Genomic DNA, 9,185 nt, shown 5'->3' on the forward strand with positions numbered 1-9,185 from the left:
AGCAAACCTAGGGGACAAACATTCAGCTGCTGGAGCGGGGAGCTAACCGGAGTTAGCAATAGATAACTAAAGTTTAAACAACGTTTTGCATGCACAACCAGTAAATAATCTGCATTGATTTTGACATATTGTAGCATATTATTTGTTATTCATGTCCTTATATGCCACATATCACCCAATTGATGCTATATTGCTTATTCACGGAGCTTCCCATATGCTTCATATGTCGTGTCCTTTACCAGTTCCGTCGCTTACGGCTCGAATTGATGAGGAAGGACTTCTTTAATCGATCTCAAACACTTATGTTTTCCTCTTCAGAACTATTTGAATCATATTCATAACTGGATGAGGAACAAGCAAGGATCTTTTTTCCGAATCTGAACACACTGTAGCCAATGTTTTCATTCTGCAGCAAGGCAGTTTGTGAAGGAGTTTCCTGACGTGACGTCATGAACTGGGGGCGGGACTTTCAGGATCTCTCCAGTTTTGAACTCATTAGTGGCAGTTTTGGGCAAGTCATTTTTATTGGTGCGCTTGACTAAAAATATCAGCCTGCGTGTTTTGGGAATTTTAGTGCTATAAAACGCTTTTCTGATGTCAGTTAGGAAACAAACAAATTGTGTCGGTTGTCCTTCAAAATAACACACAATTTTCACCACTCTATTTGTAATTATTTTGTTATTCTGGTTACCTTTTCGATTTCATCCAGCAACGTTAACAAGCACTACCGACAGCCCCCGACATTCAAGGCCAACAGCAAAAGTCGACCGCACGCGCTCTCACTTCCTTGGCAACCGCGTGACTCATTTCCCCATTCACTCTGCAAGGACGACTCGGCAAAAACATAAATAAAAAATACATATTTTAAAAAAAAAAATTGAGTTCTTATGTGGACCCGTTCAGGATTCATATGAACAAAACTAAATGGAGATAGGTATTGATACATATATGAAGTGGGGGCTTTTAGTTTGAAGATTGGTCAATAATAATAATCATAATAATATTAATAATAATAATAATAATAATATATTACATTTTAAGCAATACACCACAGACACACAGGTGACTCGGGTGAATAAAATACCGCCTCCACAAGCCGAAAGTTTTCTTTACGGGTGTTGAAACTCTCAGCGACAACCCTCCCGTCAACAGATCTCAATCACTGCCATTAACACATTTAATGGGGAATTGAAAATATGACTTAGCGCGCCATTCCCGAATTTGTTCGGGTTTTGTTTGTTCTTGTTTGTGTGCCGATCAAGCGCTGGCTATGTCCTGTGTAAATGTTTTCCCTTCCACAAGGGGGCAGCATTTCCCATATTTTTTTTTCCATGTTTACGCTTCATTCCTGCTTCAGCTATTGTTAAAGCGCTGTATAAACGAATAGGTATTGTATTTTGGACAGCTGCCCTCATTTCATGATCATATAACTCCAGACCCACATAATTTAGGAATTAACTTTTTTCTTGATGAAAGAAGAGAGTCTAAGGTCTTTAACGCTGTATTGAATGTTTATGTAGTTCTAAAACGCAATATTCTGTGGGTCCTGGAATTCGAGTGAAAATGACAAAAACCCTGGCACTGGAGTGGACAGATTTTTTGACATGTCTGGCAGTAAATGAATTCATCAAATAATTTCAACCTGAGTCTTATCGGTGGATGTCAAGTGTGCTGAAATTGTGTATTGTGAACCAAAAAGGTGGAAAACAAAGTAACCCGGGCACCACAAATGACACCATCCCACGTCCATGGCTTTCATGAAGTCTCAAGGGCCGCCCTTTTCCACCCACTGCAGTCTATTCAAATGAAATGGGTTGTACCAACTGAGAGGCTCATCAGCTCATTCAAATTGTTGCCACATAAACTGATTACTCTTTCCATTTTTTTAAATCTCGGTCAGCGCTCCGTGAAAGAGAAACAATTATCACCACAGTGAGGAAATAAAAGAGATACAATGGTAGCGACGGTCCATTTTGGCGTTGTTACCCAGATATTTGAAGCTGGCCCGAAGCTCTTTCCCGAAGGCCCTCGTCCAGATGAGACTCTCACCGGCATTACATAAGCTCCTTGAGCCTAAGTAAGTAGAAAAATAATCAAAATGTGGAGAGAGAGAGAAAAAAAAAGACACCCACACATTTGTGGAGAGAGAGAGAGAGAAAGTAAGGAAGAACAAGGCACCCACACATTTGCAGCGCCTGTGCAACACAAACACTCAATCCACAGGAGATCCGGCATTGGTTCGTAGTGCGCGCTTCCGGCTCTTTCGTAGAAGCAAATAGGGGTCAGGGTTCAATGCAGAAAGTTGTTTCCTCCACCAAAGGAGGTTATGGATTATTATTTTGTTGTTGTTAGGTCTCTGAAAATATTTTTGTATGTATTTTTTTTACTGAATGGTAGAGAGTTGAACAAGAGTTGTCATTCCGCTCGATTTTAACGTGATGTACTTTGATGTCAACCACATCGGAAATCACACTTATTTTGAGGGTTTTATTTGTTGTTAGCCTAGCATAGCCATCCATAGAGCGCCGCCGTTTGTCACGTGTTAGGTTACAATGTTGCGCATCCTTTTTTTTTATTGATAAAAGCATAACCTGCTCATGCGCGGTAATCTGTTTGCATTTCCGCTTGTGTTAGCATTTATTTAGCATTTCAAATAAGGTACGGCCATCTGCCACTTTTATACGGGAATTGTAATCATTTATCAGGGCATCTCTTTATTTAGCTATCTATCTGGCTACCTGGCTGGCTACCTAGCTATCTATCTATTAGACATCTCGCTAGCTAGGTATCTGTGAACTAGCTATTAGCAAACTAGATAGCTTTATATCTATGTATTTGAGTTATTCCGGGTTGAGTGAACGCTGGCGCGTGTGGTTGCCGCTGCTCACCCACAGAAAAAAAAAAAACTTATCCTGTGACTGTAAAGTGACCTTGAGAGTTTTGTAAGGCGCTTACAAATGAAATGTATTATTATAACCAACTTTCAGTGTTGGTTAAGCAAAGAATAAGTCAATTCATTCAATGATGAAGAACAATCATAAATTCGCCGGTTATTATACATTTTTTTTCTGAATTGTCATCACTTTTACTTTTCAGTGGAGGAAATTAGAAAAAAAAGTCAGAAGAAGAAATCTCTTAGCGTGACGCCTGGACTGTTTTTTTAGTTCACAAACAGTTCAATTTCCTGACTAACGACTGGCCTGATTGCCCCACTCCCTCCGGAATGTAGGAACAATCGGTGGAGCCGCAGGGAGTGGTCCTCTGCTCCCCTCAACCTGAGAGTAGGGACCTATCACAGCAGTGTCCGGCGCCGCCTTGTCTGGACATTAGGGATATATATATAGGGCCGATACTACCAGTAAGACTTTGGTTCGCTGAAGAAGCATCTTGGATAAGAAGCGAAACGTCCGACACCTTCAAAAAAGTACAGATGACGGCTGAAGAAACCTTTTCATCGATGGACCACTCTTGTACGACTGAGAGCTTACACAGATGTCAACATTTTGGTATATACAGTAAAGTCTCGTTATATCGATTATATCGATAGTACTGCTTATTACGATACTATTTCTATGAACGCACGGAGAAAATTACATGCCCGCAGGATCGGATATATCGATAGTCCGGTTATATCGATATTTTTTTCCGACTCCCGTGAATATCGATATAACGAGACTTTATTGTAATAGTATTCAATAGAAAAAGTTGCTGAAAAACAACAGATTGACTTGGTATACTATCCTGTCGTATAGGAAATGCCAGCGTGTCGTCATTTGTTATGATCACGTGATCCTCGCGTCAGCCATTTTGAATGCTTTTCGATTTATGACCGTTTGACTTACGACGGTTTTGTTGGAACGGAACCCGGTCATAACTCGGATGTTACCTGTATATATGATTTCAATTTCATAATGACAACGTTCAAAGACGTTGGTGGCGACTGGATTTAAGGCTTTGAGCCCTGTAAACGTCTGTCTTCTTGCCGGTGTGTCGCGATCAAGTGCAATTAGGAAAGCCTCTCCACTCTAGCTCAAGGCTTTTGCTATTGCAGTTTCCCTGGGAGACCTTTCCCTCGCCCACTGTGTCATTATTACCTAATCTGCCTTCAGATGCATTAAGGGCCACGCAAACGTGTTTGAGTGGAAGCACGCACTCAAAACAAATCAATTATTTATATCGCACAAAAGATATCATGTTTGCTATTCCTTCAATCTTTTGTTGAGTGTGTCATATTTATTCTTTGGCCTTTTTTCTGATTCCACCACCAAAAGGACACTCGCGATGGTAAAGATGAAAAACTTGGCAATAGCCATGTCATACAAAAAGTGGACATCGCAATGTAGAAAAGTGGCTCTATTAGAACAACTGAACTTTATTTGGGGTTCAAGCAAAATGTGCTGATTTAAAGGGCAACCGACGTCACTTTTTTGTTTTTTAACTGACATCACAAAAACGTTTTATAGCATCTAAAATACCCAAAACACGCAGTATGATATTTTTATTCAAATGCAAAACACCAATAAAAATGACTTAAAGTGTCCAAACTCTGCAAAAAAATTGAGCTGCGAATTGGGCATTTTCAGAAAGTCCCGCCCCCAGTTTGTGACATCACGCCAAGACGTCTTGCATTGCTGGAGAATCAAAACAACTTCAGATTCGGATAATATGCTTTCTTGTTACACATCCAGTTATGAATATGATTCAAATAATTCTGAAGAGGAAAGCATACATGTTTGAAATCGATTAAAGAATTTATTCCGTGTCATTTTGAGGCAAAAGGGCGGGGGGAATGTCTCACCCAAAAAGAGGCAATAAAATGGCCACCGAGCTGTGAGGAATGAATCAGCCCGATCCACAGGCTGATATATTCTTTCAATGGAGCTTGCGGCTTTTGGAGATAACACACGGTTTTCAAATAAAAACAGTACAGCAAAATATATTGACGTGATGGAAAGACGCTACAATGCGTCTTTTTTTACGGTCAGGAGGCGATCCTTTTCTGACGTCACGTGAGTACTCGTCACCAACTCAAAAACAAGACTTCCTGAATGTTCAGCGCGAGTCTTAAAACGTAAAATATAGCTATATACGGTGGATTCTTATTAAAATACGGCCAGTAGAAGTCATTTGAAGCCATTTTACAAATTATGGACACAACTTGTCCGGAGACGTCGGTTGTCCTTTAATCTAGCATGAAAGTCAACATGATCGCGAAACTCATGCACTGCCATTCACAAATTTATTCGGGAATTGAAAATATGATGTAGATCGCCATTCACAATTTTGTTCGGGTTTCATTTATTCTTGTTTGGGTGCCGATAAAGTGCTGGCCATAGACTCCGGCAATGTTTTTTTTTCTTTTTCACAAGGGGGCAGCATTTCCCCCTTTTCCATTGTTAGTGCTGTGTTCCAGCTTCAGCTCTTGTTAAAGAGCTACTGTATATAAACCAATATGTTTGTATTGCATTGTATTTTGGACAGCCGCCCTCATTTCAAGCTCATATAACTACAGACCCATATCATTTAGGAACTGACTGTTATTATTATTATTATTATTATCCAAACAAATAAATAAATACACAAATATGAAAATAAATCAATACAGTAGTTAACTCATTAACTGCAATTACTGAATGTATTCAAGAATTGAAAATAATGACGTGGAGCGCCGCTCCCGAACTTCTTCAGGTTTTGTTTTTTCTTTAGGGGATGTGCCGAAAAAGCGACGGTCTGACCTCTGCAATGTTTTTCCCTCCCACGAAGGGGCAGCATTTGCCTTTTGAGCAGCCACCCCTATTTCAAACCATTTCATATAACTCCAGACCCATATAAGTTAGGAAGTAACTATTTTTTTCTCATGAAAGAAAATAGTCTAAGGTTTCGTAAACTGCATTGAATGTTTATGTAATCCTAAAACTCAACATTCTGTGGATCCTGCTATTCAAGTGACAATGACAAAAACCCTGGCACTGGAGTGTACACATTTTTGCACGTCTGGCAGTGAATGAGAAATGTCAGGGATATGACAGTCAGACACTGTGGACGAAGACTCGAACCCAGAAAGATTGTACCTACTGCCGGCAGGAGACGCAGCCATTCATGACAGACATCTGAATTCTGCAGCCCTCTGCTAAGCTATTTATTGAGAGTATATGCAAATTTAAGTGATACATTAGTAAAACATAGTTTTCTTGTTTAGAATACCACACCCTTGGAACGTTCTGAGCCCCAACATCTGTAAGCAATAAAACTGTCTTTTCCATGAGCTGATAAATTTGTAACCTGGCTAATGAGCTCTTCCTGTGCAGGATGTTCAAGTCGTAAATAACTTCGATGATAAAGGAGTATCCCAAGTCCTAAATTCTGTGCAAGCCCAGATCTTCTACATGAAGCTGACAGTTTAACTCGCTGTGTCTATTGACCCCAGGTTGTCTGTGCTTCAATTGTGTATTGTGTCACAAGTGTTGACTAAGCATATAACAGGATGAAACTAATCTCTATCAATGATATCCAAAATGCTAACTAGTAATTTTGCCTCACTAACAACATACAGCTGTCCTCCGGGAATTTACTGTATTATTTTATATCCTTCGTATCTTTGTTCTTACTAGTAGAAAAACTTTACAGCAACAGCAGTGAAAAAAAAAAAAACATGGCGAGAAAGACAGAGTCATTCAATCAGTGAAATCTAGAGCTTACATGTAAACGGATATCAAATAAATGCTCTAGGTTATTATACCTATTTATATCTATTACCTAAATTGCAGATCTGAGGATGTGAAAGAAATGAGAAATCATGCGCTTACGAGAGAGCCGTTTGGCAACCAGCATGTTAACACAGCAGAAATCGCATGAGGAAGGAAGGTAGCAGTTTCGTATTCAACTGCACCATCTGCACCAACTGCACCATCTTTACAGAATCGCACCGGACACAACATTAGGTACACCGAGACATGACTAAAAAACGGCGTACTGCAGCAAAGTGGAGACTGCGGAGTATGTGTGTGCAGAGCAGTGCAAGAGCAAAACAGTTAGCGTGGGTCTATTTTGTCTTTTCTCGCCACACATTCTGAAATGTTACAATGATGTGGCGATTTTAATTCATTTCGTTGAGTTTCGTATTCAACTGCACCCTCGGCAATTTTGATAATTACAATTTTTGAGGGTCGGGTTCCCCGATTTTACCCAATTTTGCCCCAAGACAAATTTAGCAAATGTTTTATCTAACTAGCTAGCTACATAGTTGGCTATTTATTTGCTATCTAGCTAGCTACCTAGCTGGCTAGCTATTTTCTATCTATTAGCTGTCTTGCTGGCTATCTAGCTGGCTACATATTAGCTATCTATCTGGCTATCTATTTGCTACCTAGCTATTTGCTATTGACACAAATTCCCAGCAGACAAATCATCCCAGTTCCAATGGAGCTTGTGCATTTTCTGGGCGCTACATTGGAGTCCAGACTGCTTGAATTGATACGGAAGGAATTTCGATCGATTACAAACATTTATGCTTTCCTCTTCAGAACTATTTGAATCATATTTATAACTGGATGAGTAACAAGAAAGTATCTTCTCCGAATCTGAAGCCCGCGGGCCAACTGCGGGCCCCGAAATAATATTTTGCGGCCGGCCCCGATATGAAAGATTAATGTTAGTGCGGCCCGCATGATTGATATGAATGAAACTCGTGTGTGTGCAGCTGAACAATTCACTGTAAAACCCAACAAGTTTACTCAAAAGTTTTGAGTAACCTGTACTCGAAAATTTTGACGTAATCAGTTGCCATAAAAAATTTGAGTACTTTCAACTTGTTGGGTTTTACAGTGTTAAGTAGGCAAGAGAAACCATGTTTAGGACAGTTCATGTTTAATATTTTCTTTATGTTAAGAAAGTTAAAGGTTAAAGTTTTTTTAAATAATTAGTTTTCCTGTGTTTTTTTTCAGTCGTCTGTATCTGCCTTATAATAATTATAATTATTTTATTTATTTATTACTGGTTAATTTATTTTTTATTCATTTTTCCATTTATTCATTTTTTTGTGTGTTAAAAATAACAATTTTGATAACATTAGAATGTTTTATCTGTGCTTTTCTTGTGGAAATCCTGAATGGAGAGTACAACATAATAAACTAACCGTATGTTGTGGGTTATTTCCAGTAATACCTTTTCAAACGTTCTACGGAGAAAAACGAAGTTTAAATTAATTATCCCCCTTATTTTCCTCGAAACTACCGATTCTCTCCGAATTTTAAATAAACACTAATTAGAATCACTCAGCACCTGTCAGTTCACACATACAGCGTCAACCACGAACGAAGAACGTCCATCAAGTGGAAATTCCCCATTTAACTCGTTTAACAACCACAACAGCCTTTCGTCGCGATTGTGGTCGTTAAGATAGAAAACTATACGTTTAAAACTTCACCCTTTCAATTAACAGAAGCGACTCATGAAAATGAGGCCAAACTTAAAGTGATATAAACATAAAAAGCAAACAGGGGGAGAAAAAAAACAAGTGAAGCCAAGCGCATACGTTAAAATTCAACAACAACTACAAAAAAGTTCGGGGTACTACCTTGTGTTCCACCATCACGAACGTGTCCCGCCAACGACGAATGCTCCCGAAGTGAACGCGGAAGGTGGTGCCATTGTCCGGGGTCAAGAAGAGCCGGTGTACGGTGTCCTCCTGCGGATACGCGTGCGTCTGAGCGTGGGTAAATTTGTGTGAGCGTGTATATGCTTGTGCGTGCGTGCTGGTGAATGACTGAATCTCCCCCGGACGTACCCACGCGCGCTGAAAGCTTTGAGAGACCAAAAGACCCGCCCCTTTAGCTTGTCTGTCAAATATAACCACGCCCACTCCTCTCAAAAAAACAAAACCGTTGTGAAATGAAGAAACCAGCATTTAGTCTCAAAATCATCAGATTTTTTTTTCTTTCCGTGTTTTAATGTCGGTGAAATCAAGAAATCACATTTAAACGGTATACAGTTGACATTTTTATTTTAGTATGCTTAGAATATCTTGTTTTGTATCCGTTCACCCCCCCATCCCCTTTCAAATTGCTGCCGTGGACTGCAAATTTCCCCATTGTGGGACGAATAAAGGTTTTTTGATTCCCAAAATCAAGTTCGCTGTTGTTGTTTGTTTTTATTGCATGAAATTGGTGAAAAGCAGCAAAGACGAT

The 9,185-nt window shown here is 39.6% G+C and overlaps 1 protein-coding gene across 14 annotated transcripts in view; it reads right to left on the reverse strand.

The window, feature by feature from the left end:
* Positions 1-8,778, reverse strand: part of adcy7 (adenylate cyclase 7) — a 56,044-nt gene extending 47,266 nt beyond the window's left edge. For 7 of the 14 annotated variants that reach the window (XM_088993026.1, XM_088993025.1, XM_088993024.1 and 4 more), the window contains exons 1-2: positions 8,576-8,778; positions 1,987-2,073 (exon numbers count right to left, since the gene is read on the reverse strand). The gene's annotated coding sequence lies outside the window, so the exon portion shown is untranslated. The remainder of the gene's footprint in view (positions 1-1,986; positions 2,074-8,575) is intronic. The other 7 variants (XM_088993022.1, XM_088993020.1, XM_088993017.1 and 4 more) reach the window with 1 other exon arrangement.
* Positions 8,779-9,185: the final 407 nt, after the last annotated feature.

Source organism: Hippocampus bargibanti, linkage group LG03 (genome assembly GCF_051943395.1).
Source record: "Hippocampus bargibanti isolate YZ-2025 linkage group LG03, ASM5194339v1, whole genome shotgun sequence".
Lineage (NCBI taxonomy): Eukaryota > Metazoa > Chordata > Actinopteri > Syngnathiformes > Syngnathidae > Hippocampus > Hippocampus bargibanti.